The sequence below is a fragment of the Nicotiana tomentosiformis genome, chromosome 11, assembly GCF_000390325.3.
Source record: "Nicotiana tomentosiformis chromosome 11, ASM39032v3, whole genome shotgun sequence".
Classification (NCBI taxonomy): domain Eukaryota; kingdom Viridiplantae; phylum Streptophyta; class Magnoliopsida; order Solanales; family Solanaceae; genus Nicotiana; species Nicotiana tomentosiformis.
The window spans coordinates 25,615,560-25,636,029 of record NC_090822.1 but is presented as its reverse complement, the minus strand read 5'-3'; the positions used below and the strand labels follow the sequence as shown (position 1 = coordinate 25,636,029).

Sequence of the window (20,470 nt, the reverse complement as noted above, 5' to 3'; positions counted from 1 at the left end):
TTGGAAGATATGCTACACGCTTGTGTTATAAATTTTGGGGTTCTTGGGATCAATTTCTGCCACTGGCAGAGGTTGCTTACAATAACAGCTACCAATCGAGCATTCAGATGGCTCTGTATGAGGCTTTATATGGGAGATGGTGTCGGTCTCCGGTGGGTTGGTTTGAGCCTGGTGAGACTAGGCTACTGGGTACTTATTTGGTTCAGGATGCTTTGGAGAAGGTTAAATTGATTCAGGAGCGACTTTGCACGGCGCAGTCTAGATAGAAGAGTTATGCCATCCAGAAGGTCCGTGATGTTGCTTACATGGTTGGGGAGAAGGTTTTGCTCAAGATTTCACCCTTGAAGGGTGTGTTGAGGTTCGGGAAGAAGGGCAAGTTGAGCCCTCGGTATATTGGGCCGTTTGAGGTGCTTAAGAAGATTGGAGAGGTGGCTTATGAACTTGCATTGCCGCCTAGTCTATCGAGTGTTCATCCAGTGTTTCATGTATCTATGCTCTGGAAGTATGTCAGGGATCCGTCTCATATTTTAGATTTCAGCACAGTGTAGTTGGATGGTAATTTGACTTATGATATGGAGCCAGTGGCCATTTTAGACGGGCAGGTTCGAAAGTTGAGATCAAAGAACATAACTTCAGTGAAAGTGCAGTGGAGAGGCCAGCCAATCAGAGAAGCTACTTGGGAGACTGAGCGGGAGATTCGGAGTAAATATCCACACCTATTTGAGACTCCAGGTATAATTCTAAACCCATTCTAGGACGAACATTTGTTTAAGAGAAGGAGATTGTAACGACCCGGTCGATCGTTTCGAGTATTACAACCCTGTCTCCCCATTTACTGCTCAAATTGTGCTTTACGATTGTTATTGAACTTGCCCCATTTATTGAACTTGCAAGGGTGATGAGGCAGAGACACCGAATGAACTTCAAATTGTTGAAAAATTTGGTGAAAGTGATGCTTCAAATGATTCCACAACCAACAATAGTGAATCTCAATCTAGTTCGAAGAAAAGAAAAATGGTTAAAGAAAGATCAGTTGCTTGGCACCACTTCACCAAGTTCACTGATGCTGAGGGTGTGAAAAAAGCGAAATGCAAGTATTGTTCAGAAGAATATGTAGTTGATACCAAGAATAGCGGCACAAGTAATTTGTTATCGCATATTCCCAAATGTCCGAGCAATCCCAACAAGGCAGAAACAAGTCAGACAACATTAGCTTTTCAACAGAAAGGTCAAACAGGTGATGTTTCACTTATCCCTTGGAAATTTGATCAAGAGGTATGTAGGAGGGCTTTAGCTCGTATTATTATTAAAGATGAACTTCCCTTTATTTCTGTTGAAAAAGATGGATTTAGAGACTTTGTGAGAACTCTTCAACCTTTATTTCATATTTCATCTCGTACTACTATGACTAGGGATTGTCTTGAGAGGTACCATGAAGAGAGACTTGCTTTGAAGTCAATTCTTAAAGAATAAAAATAGAGAATATGTATTACGACTGATACATGGACTTCAATTCAAAGAATTAATTATATGTGTGTTACAACCCATTACATTGACAAGAATTGGAAATTGCATAAAAGGATATTGAATTTTTGTCCAATTACTAGTCACAAAGGTCAAGATTTAGCTAGTAGTATTGCTAAGTGTTTACTTGAATGGGGAGTGGATAAAGTATTTACTGTGACAGTTGATAATGCGAGTTCTAATGATGTGATGGTTAGAGAGTTATCCAAGCAATTTACTAGATGGAACACTAACTTGATGGAAGGTAAGCATGTTCATGTGAGATGTATGGCTCACATCATCAATCTAATTATTCAAGATGGGTTGAGAGAAGGGAATGTGTCTGTTGAACGAATAAGACAAGTTGTTAGGTACATAAGACAATCTCCCGCAATATGGAAAAAGTTTAAAGAATGTTGTGATCTTGATAGGATAACTTCTAAAAAATTATTGTGCTTGGATGTTCCTACTAGGTGGAACTCCACATATTTGATGTTGAAGGTTGCTACAATTTATGAAGAAGCCTTTAAAAAATATTATGATATTGATTATGGTTTGATGTCATGTATTTTTAACTGCATTTGTGAGGATGGACAACATGCAGTTCCACTTTTAAGTAGTGATTGGGATAGTGTAAGACATATTATGAAGTTTCTGAAAAAAATTTATGAACTCACCTTAAAAGTATCAAGTACACTTTATATTACGTCTAATGTGCACTTTCTTGAAATATGTGTTGTTGATTTCTTTTTTAAAGAGTTGATGCAAAATGAAGATGCTTTCTTGAGAGAAATGGCAAAGAATATGAAAGAGAAATTTGACAAGAATTGGGGGATCCACAAAAGATGAACAAAATGATTTTTATTTCATGTGTGCTGGATCCACGCCATAAGTTTCATACTCTTTCATTTGCGCTTGCTGCTATGTTTGGAGAAACAGTAGGTGTGAAAATATAAGAGGAGGTGAAAACATACATGGATACTTTGTTCAATGTGTATGCAATGAAAATAGTGGTTCTGGTTCATGTCCATCTTCTCCATATTCTCCATCTTCTCCATCTTCTGGTCCATCTTCTCCATCTTCTTTATCATCGCTCTCAAAATTCATGCTAGATTTAAAGAAGCATAAGAAATGTGGCGGAGTTGACTCTAAAACGGATTTAGATAAATATTTGGGTGAAGATGTTGAGGAAGACCATGAAAAATTTAACATTCTGGGGTGGTGCAAGTTGAACTCACCTAGATTTCCCACTCTTGCTGAGATGACACGTGATGTGCTAGTCATTCCGATTTCTAGTGTGCCTCAGAATCAGCCTTTAGCACCGGAGGATGCATACTTGATCTATTTAGGAGTTCATTGACTCCTAGATTGGTTCAAGCTCTTGTGTGTGTCCAAGATTGGCTTCGGAATGAATCAACAACTCCGGTTTAAATTGAATAATATTTACTTGTATTTAATGTATACTTTATTTGTATGTTTATTTAGATTACTTCTAAACTAATTTCTTGTGTTACTATCTTATTGTACATAATTTATTAATATGGGAAGAGAGCCTTGCATTGTCGACATATAGTGATTTTCCATTTGTCGTACAAGCTCGGGTATTTTATTATCTTCAGTACATTTGCTTCTTGTTTTGCTGTATGTTTATGGAATCTGGATAGCTTAAACTTTGTCTTCTTCTTTTTTCTGAAAATGCTCTTTGAATTGTTTGAAATTGCATATTTTTAACTGATTGTCTCACAGTCCTACTAAGAATCTGAGATTGAGAGCTACATTAGGCCTGGTTGCTGGTTGTGTTGACTGTTATGTTAATAGTATATCCGCGGCTTCCCAAATATTAGAACTTGGAACTTTTTTGTGTAATCTGTTAAAGAATTCAGTTTATTTGGTAACTGTTGGGGACTTTAGTAGTTTAGTTTGTTTTATTTTGCTATGACGATATGAAGATTGTATTTTGTTTGGGGACTTTAGTTTGGTTTGGTTTGAAAGATAATTGTTGCATTATGTAATATTTCAGATTGTGGTTTGTTTATTCCAAGAAAAAGTCGTTGAACTGTTTTAGGAGAAGAATGGTGTTTTCATCATATTCACTCAATTTTTTTGATTCTGATTGAATCGTTCAGCAACAAGGTGTTTTCTCCTAACTTAATCAAAATGGTTCAAAAACAAGGTTTTTTCTCCTAACTTAAGTCCTAACCAGCAATTTGGGTATGACTTTGTGAGTATGACTTAATTCAGCAACTTTTAAAACGTCTTTGGTGAAAGGTGAGTATGACTTAATTGAGTGACAATCCGATCCGACAATTCGAAATATTATCCGATCCGATCCAATGTTAATTCGGATCGGATTCGGATTGCCTTTTCCAGAATCCAAAATCCAAAATCTGAATCCGAAATATGCTAAATCCGATCCTATCTGATCCGTGCACAGCCCTAATATACTCCATAGGTGATTTAAATTAATAATTGCTTCTAATTGTGGGGGCTACGTATGCATGAGATGACGAGAGTCCGTGCGTAGCTACTAATTATGCTTATATCCGGGTAGTTTAGGACCAAATCATGAAATACTTGTAATATTTGTGCCCTACTTGTTAATTAAATTGTCCAAATCATATTGGAACTCGATAAAGGAATTGTAAGAGACCGAATTTCACTTGCTTGAATTTAGAGCATATTACTTGACTGTCAATGATAATTGTTTTTCATTGTGTTTTAGCCTTGTAATAAGATTAAGTCAAATGCTTATAAAGTATCCTCATTTCTTATGGAGTGGGCCGAACGCCTCGGCAGTAGAATAAATGCATCTATGGATCGTTCCGCACGTCTCTCGGCAGTGTACACATTATTCTGAATCGGGCCATACGACCGCGGCATAAATCATGCTTAATAATACTCGGAGCTTAATCATACTTGATAGCATTCTGTGACTTGTGAGGTTACAATTATTTATGACATGAATTTACTTGGAATTTATTTAAATTGTGAAAGAATTATTTGTTCCTGCTTGTTAATGAGTTATTATTATTATTACATATCTCATGCTTATTTAGAATTTCTGAATTATTATTGTTAGCCCATAGTAAGTGTCGATGTCGACCCCTCGTTACTACTTCTTCGAGGTTAGACTTGATACTTACTGAGTACATGTTACTTATGTACTCACGCTACACTTCTGCACTGACCATGAGGATCTGAGGTAGTTGCATCTAGCGATCACACCGGCACGCATCCCCGTTAGTCGGAGGCCTAGTGGTGAGTTGCTTCCTGAGCCGTTCCGCAGCACCTAGAGTCTCTCCTTTGCATTCATTCTGTCTATTTTTATTTCAGATAGTAGCTAGAGTTTTGTTAATCTATTAGTGCCCATACACTTGTGACACCAGGTTTTGGCACACACCAGTAGACTTGTGGTTTTTGGATTATTACCATGGTTATGATTGCACTCAGCTGCTTTCATTTTACTTATTTAAACCTGATATTTCTTAAATCTTTTAATTAAGGAAAGTTTAGTTACTTGAAAATCTAGTAAAAAGGGGAATTACGGGGTCAGTTCACTGTTGGCTTGCCTAACGGCGGCGTTGGGCGCCATCACGGTCTATAAGGGAATTGGGTCATGACAACATGGTACCAGAGCACTAGGTTCAGTGGAGGGGCCAACCAGTCGAGGAGGCGACTTGGGAGGCCGAGGAGGACATGCGGAGCAGATATCCACACTTATTCGGCACTCCATGTATGATTCTAGACCCGTTCGAGGACGAACGTTTATTTAAGAGGTAGAGAATGTAACGACTCGACCGGTCGTTTTGCATTCTAGATCCCCGTTCCAATAAATAAGACTCCCCATATGTGCTTTTACTATTTTATGACTTGCGGGGATGGTTAGTTCGGGATTTGGAAAGGTTCGGGTTGAAATCGGAACACCTGGTTCCTTGGTTTGGCCTTAAAAGGCTAAGTTTGACTTTGGTCAATAGTTTTTATAAACAACCTCGAAATTAAGATTTGACGGTTCCAATAGATTTGTATGATGATTTCGGACATGGGCGTATGTTCTAATCATGTTTTGGATGACCCGGGAGCGTTTCAGCGCTTAATAGTGAAAGTTGGCACATTGGATGTTTTAGAGTTCTTTAAATTTAGTTTAAAGTAGGATTTGGCATTATCGAGGTCCGTCTGAGATTCCGAGCCAGGGAATAGTTCTGTATGGTGATTTAAGACTTTCACGCAAAATTTGGTGTCATTCCGAGTAGTCTAAGCATGATTCGGCGCATTCGGAGTGATTTGGAAACTTGAAGTTCATAAATTGATTCAATTGAGTTTTGGGTGTGTGATTCTTAGTTTCGTCATTATTTTATGCGTTTCAAGAGTTCGAGCAGGTCTGTATTATTTTTATAGACTTGTTGATGTATGTGGACGGGGTACCGAGTGGCTCAGGTGTGTTTCGAACCACCCGGAGCTAAGTTGGAAAAACCAGAATTTTCAGTTCTGGTTACCTTCTTCGCAAACGCGGAAGGACCCTCGCATTCGCGATGAAGGAATTGGGCTAGTGGAATTTTGTGCTTCACGTTCACATGAGGGGGTCCGCGTTCGCGAAGGGTAAGGCGAGCTGGGTAGGGGTGGCACCGTTGTTCTTCGCGTTCGTAAAGGTGCCCTCGCATTCGCGTAGGGCAGGGCAGGTAAGATTCCGCATTTGCGAGGCCCTGGTCGCGTTCGCGATGGCCAAGTTTTCTGGGCCTGGGCCATTTGCCTTTGCGAACGCGAGTCCCTTTCCGCGTTCGTGAAGAATGGGCAGCTGGGCAGTGTCTTGTTTTAAATCGGGACTTAGGCTATTTTTAGCTCATTTATTGCACTCTTGGGAAATTTTGGAGCTTTAAAGAGAGGGATTTCAACCTAGCTTTTGAAGTTAAGTAATTTCTACCCAATGTGAGTTAATACATAGATTATGGGTAGATTTTAACATGTAAAATTATGAAAATTATGGGTTTAGATGAAAAACTTAGGTTTTGATAAAAATGGAATTTAACCACGAAAACGTATCGAATTAAGTAAAAATTATATATTTGAGTTCGTGAGGCTATGGGTAATATTTATCTTCGAATATTTTCGGAATCCGAACACGTAGGTCCGGGAGTAAATTTTAGGAATCTTTCAATTGGGGTTGGGTAATCACTCTAATAGTTAGAATATGAACTTTTGAGCTTGTATTGATTAATTTATATAATATTTGACTAGTTTCTGATTGTTCGGCACCGAGTTGAGGTTTAGGAGTGAATTTGAGGCCGGAAAGTAAGATTTGAGACGAGGTGAGTCTCTTGCCTAACCTTGTAAGAGGGAATCTACTCCATAGTGATTTAAATTAATAATTGCTTCTAATTATGGGGGCTACGTACGCACGAGGTGACGAGAGTCCGTGCGTAGCTACTAATTATGCTTATGTCCGAGTAGTTTAGGACCCAAATCATGAAATACTTGTAATATTTGTGCCCTACTTGTTAATTAGTTATTATTATTATTATTACATATCTCATGCTTATTTAGAATTTCTATATTATTATTGTTAGCCCATAGTAAGTATCGATGTAGACCCCTCGTCACTACTTCTTCGAGGTTAGACTTGATACTTACTGTGTATATGTTGTTTATGTATTCACGCTACACTTCTGCATTGACCATGTGGATCTGAGGTCGCTGCATCTGGCGATCACACCGGTGCGTATCCCCGTTACCCGGAGGCCTAGTTGGGAGCTTCTTCCACAGTCGTTACGCAACACCTAGAGTCTCTCTTTTGCATTCATTCTATCTATTTTTATTTCAGACAGTAGCTAGAGTGGTTTTTGGATTATTACCATAGTTATGATTGCACTCAGATGCTTTCGTTTTACTTATTTAAACTTGTTGTTTCTTAAGTCTTTTAATTAAGGAAAGTTTAATTACTTGGAAATCTAGTAAAAGGTAAAAAGAGGAATTACAGGGTTAGTTCATTGTTGGCTTGCGTAGCGGCGGCATTGGGCGCTATAACGGTCAATAAGAGAATTGGGTCGTGACAGTAGCTTAGTGGTCAGAATGCCCCTTAGTTAGTAGAGATCTTGAGTTCGACTCTCAACAAGAACATTTTATTTTTCTGTATTTTTGTATTTCGTCTTAGTTGTATTCGTTGCGCGGACCAATACAGTCGGTACACGTTGTATCCTTTATATACAGTCAAAGTGTAGTGAAAAGTCCCGTGAAATTTTATAACTGATCGGACTAATTTTGAGTTTGATAATGCAGTGTAATTAAACTCGAGCGACATGGTTATTTGAATGGAACAAAGTTATTAGAATACTTAATAATTATTATTTTATCAAAGAATAAGCGTTGGATTAGTGGTAATTAAAAAGTTTATTAACAACTCTGGAAAGGAAAATATTAATGTCACAAAGATGAAGGTTTGGACGAATGTTTGAGTTTTTTTAGAGTGGCTGGGATAGATTTACATTATGGGACCCAAGGAATTAATTATTAAATACCATGAAATTGAATAATATACAAAGGAACAAAAGTTATAGTGGTGGCAAATGATTGTGAAAAAATTTAAAAAATTCAAAAGCATGAGATGGACATAGTGGCTAAACAAATGAAATGAGGCAAAACTCATCACGTAAGCAGTGAATTGCATTGAAGGTGTCAAACCTGGCGTCCAAATTTGCTGAATGAGAAGGACACCCGCGATAGAGACGCAACACATCCTTTATGGCTTCAATATGATGAATGTCTTTCAAGGCTATTACTGAGGAGGGTTGTGCTATTATTTGGGAGTTGGTTCTTAATGACTTAGAGAGAGAGAGAGAGAGAGAAGAGAGCTCTCTACCATTAATACTTCTTCAAGGTAAGAATTTAATGTCTTTCTTGGTATATTTGGTCAATTAAATACATCTTTTAACTCTTCAATTACATGAAAATTATAGATCTTTGAAGAAAATCTCAAGAGCACTTCAAGAACACAAATCTTGAAACTTTTAGAGTTTGACAAAGAGGTAATTTCTTCACTCCAATCTTATGTAATATACTCCATTGATGTAGTAGAGTATATTTATGAAGTTATATTTGTATTTCAACATCTATTCATGAAACCCTTGAAGCTAGTCTTGAAATTAAAGAGTTGGTTGGTAGGCATGATGAATAGTGTTAGGTCTTGTTTGAACGATGTTATTTTGAGTTTCTAGTGGAATGACTAGATTCCATAACAAGTTTAATAAATGACAAGGATTAACCTTCAAATGATGAAATGAGGAATTTTGCTAAACTTATGAAATTGGACTTAAGTGTTAGACACTTAGTTGGCTTAGTTGGTATTGTTGTGACGCGTTATTGAATTATCATATATGTAGATTGTTACTTGTGGGCATTATTGGATAAATTGGGGTAAGGTTGGAAGCAATTTGAGGTACGTTTAAACTTATTACCCTCAGATCTTTTCTCCAAACTCATATCGTAACACGATTAAATTGAGTTTCTAAATATGAGTCCTAGCTTGTGGGGATGAGCGAGTTGGGATTGTACCATTTTTTGCATCATAAAAGATTTAAGTGCTATGAATATTATTTTCTTGAAATGTTATTCAAATTTTAAAAATAAATAAATTAGGTATAGCACTTGTAATATTTTGAAATGGAAATATATGAGTCGTGAAATATCTTGGATTTAACTATTCTCAAATAGTTGATTTGGCTACGAATATCGTCATTGATAAATGTAATGGTTTTGGGAGTTAATTAAGTTCACCGATATTGACCTTGGATACTTTTCCTCATTAGGTCATGAAACTACACGTGTTGGTGTAGGCGTAGAACCTACCTTATGGTTGGGAACTACGGCAGAGTACTTCTCATTAGGGGGTACTATTGTACAACTTTACTAGCACGACTGAGTCAATTTGTGCTGTACAACGATGAGACGACCTGAGCAAGTAGGGTATATGATACTTGCAGCTAGGTACATAACCTAGTTGACCTCTTTTCTTGTCGGTGATGGTATAGTGCTCCCGGTAAATGAAAAATCTGACATGATTTGCAAAGATTAAAGCTAAAGGAAGACTTTGAAATATATTTTACAAATATTATTTTATTTTATTTTCTAAATTGTTACTATCTCCGTTCCAGTTTATGTGAACCTATTTTTTTTTTTGGTCCGTTTAAAAAAGAATGGCCCCTTTCTAAATTTGAAAATAATTTTACTTAAACTTACAATTCTACCCTTAATGAGAAGCTTTTATAATCACACAAATACTCTGGGCCCATTTTTGACTTGTTTAGGACCACAAATTTCAAAAGTCTTTATTTTTTCTTAAACTTCATGTCCAGTCAAACAGGTTCACATAAATTGGAACGGAGAGAATAATTGATATGAAGGCTTCTTTCTTATATCAATTGTTATTGCATAGCTTATATCTTCTTAAGTCTTGTCCTACTTTATTTTGGGGAACAATTCATGATTTGTACTAGGCATGTGGAGCTTAGGCCTTTCGGCCATATTTCCATTTTTGTTTTCAAGGACTGGATCTGAGCAGCTTGGACCGCGTGGTTATGGCAGCTCTACATTTTCTGTTGATACTTTTGGTGAGACTCCACACTTGTACCGTGGAGAATTTATTTACATTATTATCCTTTTGAGCCACCGGGTTATGTTTTGGTTGGCTATTTCATTCCGTGTCATAGAGATTTCATAAACAATAGTAGTATTCATTTCGGGTTGTAATCCTATGGTTACTCATATAGCATGCATGAATAAAACTTTCTTTTATCTTTATGAAGTTCTCTTTCAAAGAAAAATATTTATTTAAAGATATTATTCATGTCATGTTTTATATTTTAAAATGATTGTACTTGAAAAGGCTTTCGCATCCTCCTGATAGGCACATAGGTGAGTATTAATCTATGAGATGGTTCACTTGAGTCGGGTAGAGTACCGAGTGCCGGTAATGTAGTTTTAGGGCGTGACTCACTCGAGTCCGGTAGAGTATCGAGTGCCGGTCACGTGGTTTTAGGGCGTGACAAACTTGGTATCAGAGCCCTAGATTCTAATTCGAGTCCTAGGAAGTCTATGGAATTATGTCTGGTAGAGTTGTCCTTATTGGTATGTTGTGCACCACACTTATATCGAGAAGTCTATATGGATATTATAAGAATACTTCACTCTTTCTTCTTATTCTAGAATCGTGCAATAGAGCTAAGATATATTTCCTAACTCATACGCTATATCTATTGGCAGAAGATGGTGAACATGTGTGGCAGTAATATGAACCGGGAAGCTGCTCATATACCCGATGCAACTTCGGGAGGGGTACCCGCTAAACCTAGGGGACGACCTCCGAAGGCTGCAAGATCACGGACTGTGCCAGTTCTAATTACTCCAAGGATGGTCCAGGAGCTCGAGCAAGAAGTTGATGAGGCACCAGCTCCACCTCCAGAACCAAATCACTTGGAAAAGACCCTCACTGATATTAGAAAAGCCATGGATACTTTTGCTAACCTCATGGCTATGCAGACCCAACAGAACCTTCAAGTGAGTATTTAGGCACTCCAACAAGGAGGGACGAGAGCACCAGTGGTTGAGAACATGGCGTGGTTGGCCATGAAATTTGTGAGACTTGAGCCACCAGTTTTCACCGGTACAGATCCTACTGCAGATCCTCAGGACTTCTTGGAGGAAGTTGAGAAAGCTACTACCTTGTTGGGAGTTAAAGACTACCAGTTGGTTCGATTCGCAGCCTACCAGTTGAAAGATATTGCTGACCTCTGGTTCAAAGGGTAGAGAAGAGTCAATCGGAGGATGCACCTCCAATGACTTGGGCGAAGTTTAAGAAGATCTTCATTAAGAAGTGGTTACCACCGGTAGTGAAAGCTGCCCTTGCGATATTGTTTGAGACCTTAAAGTAGGATACCATGACCGTCCTAGAGTATAACATCAAATTTGAGAAGTTATCCCGTTATTCTCCTAACCTCATCCCCACTGAGGATGAGAAGATTGATCGCTTTGATTGTGGCTTGATTTCGGGCATCAGAAAAGATACATCTAGTAGGAGAAGAAACACCACCTTTACTGAATTTGTGGATTTAGCAACGGATCTTGATAGGATTCATCAAGAGGAGAGGGCCAATAGGGAGCAGAACAAAAAGGCCCAAACTTTTGTCACTTTCAGTGCAGTGCCTAATTTGTGCAAGGGGCAGAGCAGCAGAGGGCCATCTGGCCCACCGTAGTTTAGGATACAGATAGCTTCCAGTAGCCCTCCAGTGGCATACAGTACTGGACAGGGAGGCAAGTCTATGCCCGTTCAGAGTGACCATCGTACTGCACAGCAGGCTCAAAGTAGTATGGGTTCTCATCAACGTCAGTCTAGTGCTACCAGGGGACCCCGTGGTCTGTGCTATGGTTGCGGGTTGATAGGTCATATCCGAAAGTTTTGCCCTAATGGTCAAAAAGGTTCGATAGCTCATCCGTCACCATCTATGGCTACTACTTCGGTTGCACCGCCCCCATTTAGGGGTAATGGGGCCCACAATGGGCATAATGTAGGAAAGGTGCCGCAGACAGCTACTACTTCCTAGGGGACTCGTCCTCGTTTCTATGCCATGCCTACTCGCCCTACTACGGATGCTTCAGATGTTGTTGTCACATGTATACTTACTGTTTGTACTCTAGATGATTATACTCTTATGGACCCCGGATCTACTTTTTCCTATGTTACTCCGTACTTTGCTTTGGATTTTGGGATAGAGCCAGAATAACTACTTGAACCATTTTCTGTGTCGACTCCGGTGAGAGATTATGTTATTGCCTCACGCTTCTATAGGGGATGTGTGATTATAATTCAAGATTGAGAGACTACGGCATACCTCATTGAGCTAGAAATGGTTGACTTTGATGTGATCATGGGAATGGATTGGTTATACAAGTGTTACGCCGTTCTTGATTGTCGTGCTAAAGTGGTCAAGTTTAAGTTTCCTAATGAGTCAGTTCGTGAGTGGAAAGGCAATATTGCTGAGCCTCGAGGTAAATTTAATCCATACCTTAAGGCGAAGAAGATGATCACGAAGGGAAGTCTTTATCATTTAGTCAGAGTCACTGACACAACTGCGGAGGTAGCAAGCATTCAGTCTGTGCCGGTTGTTAATGAGTTTCCTGATTTTTTCCTGACGAGCTTTCCGGTATTCCACTAGATTGGGTCATTGACTTTGGGATAGATGTGGTGCCAGATACCCAGCCAATATCTATTCCCCCGTACCGAATGGCTCTAGCTGAGTTAAGAGAATTGAATGAACAATTGAAAGATTTACTGGATAAAGGGCTTATTAGACCTAGTGTATCTCCTTGGGGTGCACCGGTGTTGTTTGTGAAAAAGAAAGATGGTTCTTTGAGGATGTGTATTGACTACAGGCAACTCAACAAGGTGACCATCAAGAATAAGTATCCATTACCTCGAATAGATGACTTGTTTAACCAGTTGCAAGGGGTGAAGTACTTTTCGAAGATTGATTTAAGGTCGGGGTATCATCAATTAAAAATTTGAGAGAAGGATATTACCAAAATGGCTTTTCGGACCCGCTACGGGCATTATGAATTTTTGGTTATGTCATTTGGGCTAAAAAATACACCCGCAGTTTTTATGGATCTAATGAATCGGGTTTTCAAACCATTTCTTGACAGGTTCGTGATTGTTTTCATTGATGACATATTAGTCTATTCGCGAAGTCAAGAGGATCATTCCAATCATTTGAGAATAGTGTTGCAGACACTTTTGGAGCAAGAGTTATATGCCAAATTCTCTAAGTATGAATTTTGGCTCGAATCCGTAGCATTCTTGGGTCATGTGTATCTCATGAAAGTATTAAAGTTGATCCTCAAAAGATTGAAGCGGTTAAGAGTTGGCCTAGACCAACTACACCGACGGAGATCCGTAGTTTCTTGGGATTAACTGGCTACTATCGGTGGTTTGTTGAAGGATTTTCTACTCTTGCATATCCGTTAACCAAGTTGACGTAGAAAGCAATGAAGTTTCAGTGGTCGGATGCTTGTGAGAGAAGTTTTCAAGAGTTGAAATCTAGATTGACTATGATGATGGTGTTGATGTTGCCAATAGGTTTGGGTAACTTTGTGGTTTACTGTGATGCCTCTAGAGTTGGGTTGGGTTGTGTCTTGATACAGAAAGATAAGGTTATCGCTTATGCTTCTAGACAGTTGAATATCTATGAGAAGAACTATCCGACCCATGACTTGAAACTTGCTGCGGTGGTATTTGCTTTGAAAGTTTGGCGGCATTATTTGTACGGTGTGTACTGTGAAGTATATACTGACCATAAAATCTGGCAATATATATTCAAGTAGAGGGAATTAAACTTGAGGCAAAGGAGATGGCTAGAACCATCTGGGAAAGGCGAATATGGTAGCCGACGCGCTAAGCTAAAAGTCAGGAGGTACTTTGGCACATTTACCGATAGCTAAAGACATCGTCGCTTGTGCCATAGCACGTTCCTCTCTTATTGAGTGTGTCAAGGATAAGCAATTTGAAGATCCAAATCTGGTTGATATTCAAAATGGTGTACAATATAAAGATATCATTGCATTTTCTCTTAACGAGAATGGGGTGATGAATGGTCGCTTGTGCATGCCAGATGTTGATGGACTTCATAATGAAATAATGGCTGAGGCACATAGTTCGAGATATTCTATATATCCAGGGTCCACAAAAATGTACAAGGACTTGAGGGAGGTCTATTGGTGGAATCGAATGAAGGAAAACATTTCGCACTTCGTCACTAGATGTTTAAATTGCTAACAAGTAAAAGCTGAGCATCAAGGAGTTGGTGGGTTGGCTCAGAATATTAAGATTCCACTTTGGAAGTGGGAGATGATCACTATGGACTTTGTGGTAGGTTTGTCTAGCACTCGCTTGAAGCATGACTCTATTTAGGTGATTGTAGACCGACATACGAAGTCGGCGCATTTCTTACCGGTAAAGATGACTGACACAGCACCGCAGTATGCTAAGTTGTACTTAAAAGAAATTGTTAGACTTCACGGCATTCTAGTTTCCATTATATCTGATAGAGTGGCCCAGTTTACTGCTCACTTTTGGCAATCCTTTCAAGAAGGATTGGGTACAAGTGTTAATTTGAGTACCACTTTTCATCCTCAGACTAACGGACAGCCTGAGAGGACTATTCAGACGCTTGAGGATATGTTGCGAGCTTGTGTCCTTGATTTTGGTGGGAATTGGGATGAACACTTACCTCTGATTGAATTTGCCTATAATAGTAGCTATCAAGCTAGATGGCTCCCTATGAGGCTTTGTACGGACGACTTTCTAGATCACATATTGGATGGTTTAAGCCGACTGAGGTAGGACTACTTGGTCCCGATCTTGTACATGATGCCTTAGATAAGGTGGCTTTGATTCAACAACGGCTTAAGACCGCTCATAGCCTACAAAAAAGCTATACAGATGTACATCGACGTAAGTTGGAGTTTAAAGAGGGTGATCAAGTGTTCTTGAAGGTATCGCCAATGAAGGGCGTTATGAGATTTGGGAAGAAGGGCAAGCTAAGTCCTAGATTCATTGGTCCATATCAAATCTTGAAAAGGATTGGCGAAGTAGCCTACAAACTGGAGTTACCTGCATCGATGACTTTGGTTCATCCTGTTTTTCATGTATCAATGCTATAGGGGTATGTGCCCGATCCTGCTCGCATTATCTCATCTCACCAGAGGTAGTAGAAATAAATGACGACTTGACTTACGAGGAAGAACCAATTAAGATTCTTGATAGGCAAGTCAGTAGGTTGAGGACTAAAGACATAGCTTCAGTTAAAGTGTTATGGAGAAATCATGGCATCGAAGAAGCTAGTTGGGAGGTCGAGGAGGATATGAAAATCCGATACCCCCACTTGTTCGCAACTTCAGGTATGACTATTTCCTAGAAATTTCGAGTTTGGAGTTTATCATGCTTTAATTCCATGGAGTGAGTGAGTAATTTACTTATCGTACTTATGAGCTAGGATTCAGTGCGATTTTAGGATATAATTGATTCATTTATTGCTCATGGTTGTTATACTTGTCTCATGGTAATGGATTTTAATGTTATGACGCCGAGAGAGGCTTACTAATAGTGTTTGGAGGTATATAAAGCCATGAAGGCATTTACTGATGTAGTTATGATGAGTAGAGCCATTTAGTGCCTTTTATATTGTATTCTTGTGGCTCGCTGTCTGGTTGAAATTTTTGGATAGGCCTATAAACAAAGAAAACTCTAGCGAATTTTTTAAAAATTTGGAGAGTTAGTCAAATTTCGAAGCTTTAAGAATTAGGGAGTAAGGAAAGGCTTGGAGATGCTTGGAGATCATACTTTTTGGACTTTAACACGACTAAGGATTTACATTCGAGGACGAATGTTTCTAAGTGGGGGAGAATGTAAAATCCCGTAAATTTTTATAATTAATCGGACTAATTTTGAGTTTGAGAATGCAGTGTAATTAAACTCGAGCTACATGGTTATTTGAATGGAACAAAGTTATTAGAATACTTAACAATAATTATTTTATCAAAGAATGAGTGTTGGATTAATGGTAATTAAAAAGCTTATTAACAACTCGGGAAAGAAAAATATTAATGTCACAAAGATGAAGGTTTGGACAAATGTTTGAGTTTTTTTGGAGTGGCTAGGATAGATTTACATTATGGGACCCCAAGGAATTAATTATTAAATACCATAAAATTGAATAATACACAAAGGAACAAAAGTTGTAGTGGTGGCAAATGATTGTGAAAAGATTAAAAAAATTCAAAAACATGAGATGGACATAGTCACTAAACAAATGAAATGAGGCAGAGCTCATCACGCAAGCAGTGAACTGCATTGAAGGCGTCAAACCTGGTGTCCAAATTTGCTGAATGAGAAGGACGCGCGCGATGGAGAGGCAATGCATCCTTTATGGCTTCAATCTGCTGAATGTCTTTAAAGGCTATTACGGGGGAGGGTTGTGCTATTATTGGGAGTTGGTTCTTAAAGAACTCTCTACCATTAATACTTCTTCAAGGTAAGAATTTAATGTCCTTCTTGGTATATTTGGTCAATTAAATACATCTCTTAACTCTTCAATTACATAAAAATTATAGATATTTGAAGAAAATCTCAAGAGCACTTCAAGAACACAAATCTTAAAACTTTTAGGGTTTGACAAAGAGGTAATTTTTTCACTCCAATCTTATGTACTATACTCCATGGACGTAGTAGAGTATATTTATGAAGTTAGATTTATATTTAAACATCTATTCATGAAACCCTAGAAGTTAGTCCTGAAATTTAAGAATTGGTTGGTAGGGATGATGAATAGTGTTGGATCTTGTTTGAACGGTGTTATTTTGAGTTTCTAGTGGAACGACTAGATCCCATAATAAGTTTAATGAATGAGTTGGAGTTAAAATTCAAGGATTAACCTTCAAATGATGAAATGAGAATTTTGCTAAACTTATGAAATTGGACTTAAGTGTTAGACACTTAGTTGGTTTAGTTGGTATTGTTGTGACGTGTTATTGAATTATCATATATGTAGATTGTTACTCGTGGGCATTATTGGATAAATTGGGGTAAGGTTGGAAGCAATTTGAGGTACGTTAAAACTTATTACCCTCGGAGCTTTTCTCCAAACTAATATCGTAACACGATTAAATTGAGTTTTTAAATATGAGCCCTAGCTTGTGGGGACGAGCGAGTTGGGATTGTGCCATTTCTTGCATCATAAAAAATTTAAGTGCTATGAATATTATTTTCTTGAAATGTTACTCAAATTTTAAAAATAAATAAATGAGGAATAACACTTATAATATTTTGAAATGGAAAGATATGAGTTGTGAAATATCTTGGATTTAACTATTCTCAAATAGTTGATTTGGCTACGAATATCGTCATTGATAAATGTAAAGGTTTTGGGAGTTACTTAAATTCACCGAGATTGACCTTGGATACTTTTCATCATTAGGTCATGAAACTACACGTGCCGGTGTAGGCGTAGAACCTACCTTACGGTTGGGAACTACGACAGAATACTTCCCATTAGGGGGTACTATTGTGCTACTTTATTAGCAAGGCTGAATCAATTCGTGCGGCACAACGATGAGACAGCCTGAGCAAGTAGGGTATATGATACTTGTCGCTAGATACATAACCTAGTTGACCTCTTTTCGTGTCGGTGATGGTATAGTGCTCCTGGTAAATAAAAAAATCTTACATGATTTGCAAAGATTAAAGCTAAAGGAAGACTTTAAAATATGTTTTACCACATTATTTTATTTTATTTTCTAAATTATTAATTGATATGAAAGCTTCTTTTTTATATCAATTGTTATTGCATATCTTATATTTTCTTAAGTCTTGTCCTACTTTCTTTTGGGGAATGGTTCATGATTTGTACTAGGCATGTGGAGTTTAGGCCTTTCGGCCACATTTGCATTTCTATTTTTAGGGACTGGACCTGAGCAGCTTGGACCGCATGGTTAGGACAGCTCTACATTTTCTGTTGACGCTTTTGATGAGACTCCACACTCGTACCCTGGAGAATTTATTTATATTATTATCCTTTTGAGCCACCGGGTAATATTTTGGTTGGCTATTTCATTCCGTGTCATAGAGATTCCACATAAAATAGTAGTGTTTATTTTGGGTTGTAATCCTATTGTTACTCATATGGCATGCATGAATAAAACTTTCTTTTATCTTTATGAAGATCTCTTTTAAATAAAAATATTTATTTAAAGATATTATTCATATCTTGTTTTATATCTTAAATTGATTGTACTTGAAGAGGCTTTCGCATCCTCCTGTTAGGCACATATGTGATTATTATTCTATGGTATGATTCACTCGGGTCGGGTAGAATAGCGAGTGTCGGTCACGTGGTTTTAGGGTGTGACATATAGTATGAATACAACTGACCTCATGTACTCAATAAGTAACAAATCTAACCTTAGGTTGAAAGTAGTGACGAGCTAGGATAAAGGTCGGAGTTCAACACCAATAGCAAACAACAGTTTATAACAACATAATAAAAGTGATGAAAGAAGTAACTCAACCACATATTTCTTAGCTCGTTCACACTTCCAAAAAATAGGCATGCTTTTCAAGTATATCAGTGAAAACCCGAATCTTTTACCAAAATCACCAAAATATGAGTACGTTTGTAAAACTGTGATTTTTCCCAAAACTTTCAACATATAACCGTTTCAATTTCAAATGGCATGAGGAAAATACATCTATATGCCTACATGTCAATGTGTATGTGAAGTCATGAATGATGCAATATAGTTTAGCATGAGAAAAATACATCTCTATGTATGTATATCAAGTGTGCATGTCGAATGCAATGCAACTCAGTGATAAAACCATATGCATACTCTCAGAGTATTAATTCACTCAGTTCTCTCATTCACTCAGTCCTCACAGTCACTCAGTCCTCCCAATCACTCGGCACTCGCTCTCGGCACTCGCACTCGCACTCAGTAGGTATCTGCGCTCACTGGGGGTGTACAAACTCCGGAGGGGTTCCTTCAACCCAAGCGCTATAACAAGCCAATCATGGCATAAATCAATAAAATATGTTGCGGCGTGCAGCCCGATCCCATCATAATCCTCACCATCAGGCCCTCGGCCTCACTCAGTCATCAATCTCTCCAATCTCTCGGGCTCACAATGTCATGAAAAATCAGCCCAAAATGATGATGTGATATATCAATAAATGGTAACAGAGACTGATATATGATATGCAAATGAATACGTATGACTAAGTACGTAATTGCAATGTAAGCAAATAACTCAACAACAGAAATGACCTCAGTGGGTCCCAACAGGATAAACATATAGCCTAGACATGAATAGCATGGATCACAGCTCAATTACTCTAGTACGTAGAGATTTCATTCATACAAATAAGATTGGGTAACTATACAGTACCACAGAAATAACCGAGTTATAATTCACATAGTACATGCCCACACGCCCGTCACCTAGCATGTGCGTCACCTCAACACTAAACATATATCATATATATTCAGGGGTTCATACCCTCACTACCAAGTTTAGAAGTGTTACTTACCTCGAATAAGCCAAATGCAATACCGAGAAAGCCAAGCGATGCTCCAAAAGTGCCATCCCATGCGTACCGACCTCCGAACGGCTCGAAACTAGCCAAAAGCAACTCAAATACATCGAAACAAACCCAATCGATAAAGGTCAAATCTTTAATCAAAGCCCAAAAATCAATCCAAAAGTCCAATCCGGGCCCCCGCCTCGGAACTCGACGAAACTTATAAAATTTGATAACCCATTCAATTACGAGTCCAACCATACTAGTTTCACTCAAATCCGACTCTGAATCGATGTTCTAATCTCAAAAACACACTTTATGAAACATTAGACTAAAACCTCCAATTTCTCTTTATAATTCATAATCCAATTACCAAAAATGAAGATAGAATCACGAAATAAAATCACGAGTGAGTCAAGAATGCTTACCCCAAGTCACATGGTGAATTTCCTCCACCAAGTCGCCCAAACCGAGCTCCAAAAATCCCAAAATGAGAAGAAACCTCCGCTTCTGCGGCTCCTGCTCCCAGCAGCATTCCCGCCTCTGCGATTCCACTGCCGCTTTTGCGGCTATGCACATGTGCCCATAGCTCCGCAGGTGCGGTCACACCAGAAGCCCAGCCACACAAGCCTAACCAAAAATGATCCAAACGAACCGAACCTCGTCCGAAACTCCTTCGAACCACTCGTGATCCCTTCCGAATATACCAACAAGTCTCATAACATAATACAGACCTACTCGAGGACACAAATAAAACATAACAACATTAAAACGACGAATCGCACTCAAATCAAACTTAATGAACCCTTGAACTTTCAACTTTCAAAACTCGCGCCGAAACATATCAAATCAAC

The 20,470-nt window shown here is 38.5% G+C and overlaps 1 long non-coding RNA gene across 1 annotated transcript; it reads left to right on the top strand.

Moving 5' to 3' along the window:
• The first annotated feature begins 8,212 nt into the window (after positions 1-8,212).
• LOC117277801 (uncharacterized) lies at positions 8,213-18,187 on the top strand. Its single transcript, XR_011411801.1, has 3 exons — positions 8,213-8,371; positions 8,451-8,519; positions 18,000-18,187. It is a non-coding gene; the product is annotated as an uncharacterized lncRNA (long non-coding RNA).
• Positions 18,188-20,470: the final 2,283 nt, after the last annotated feature.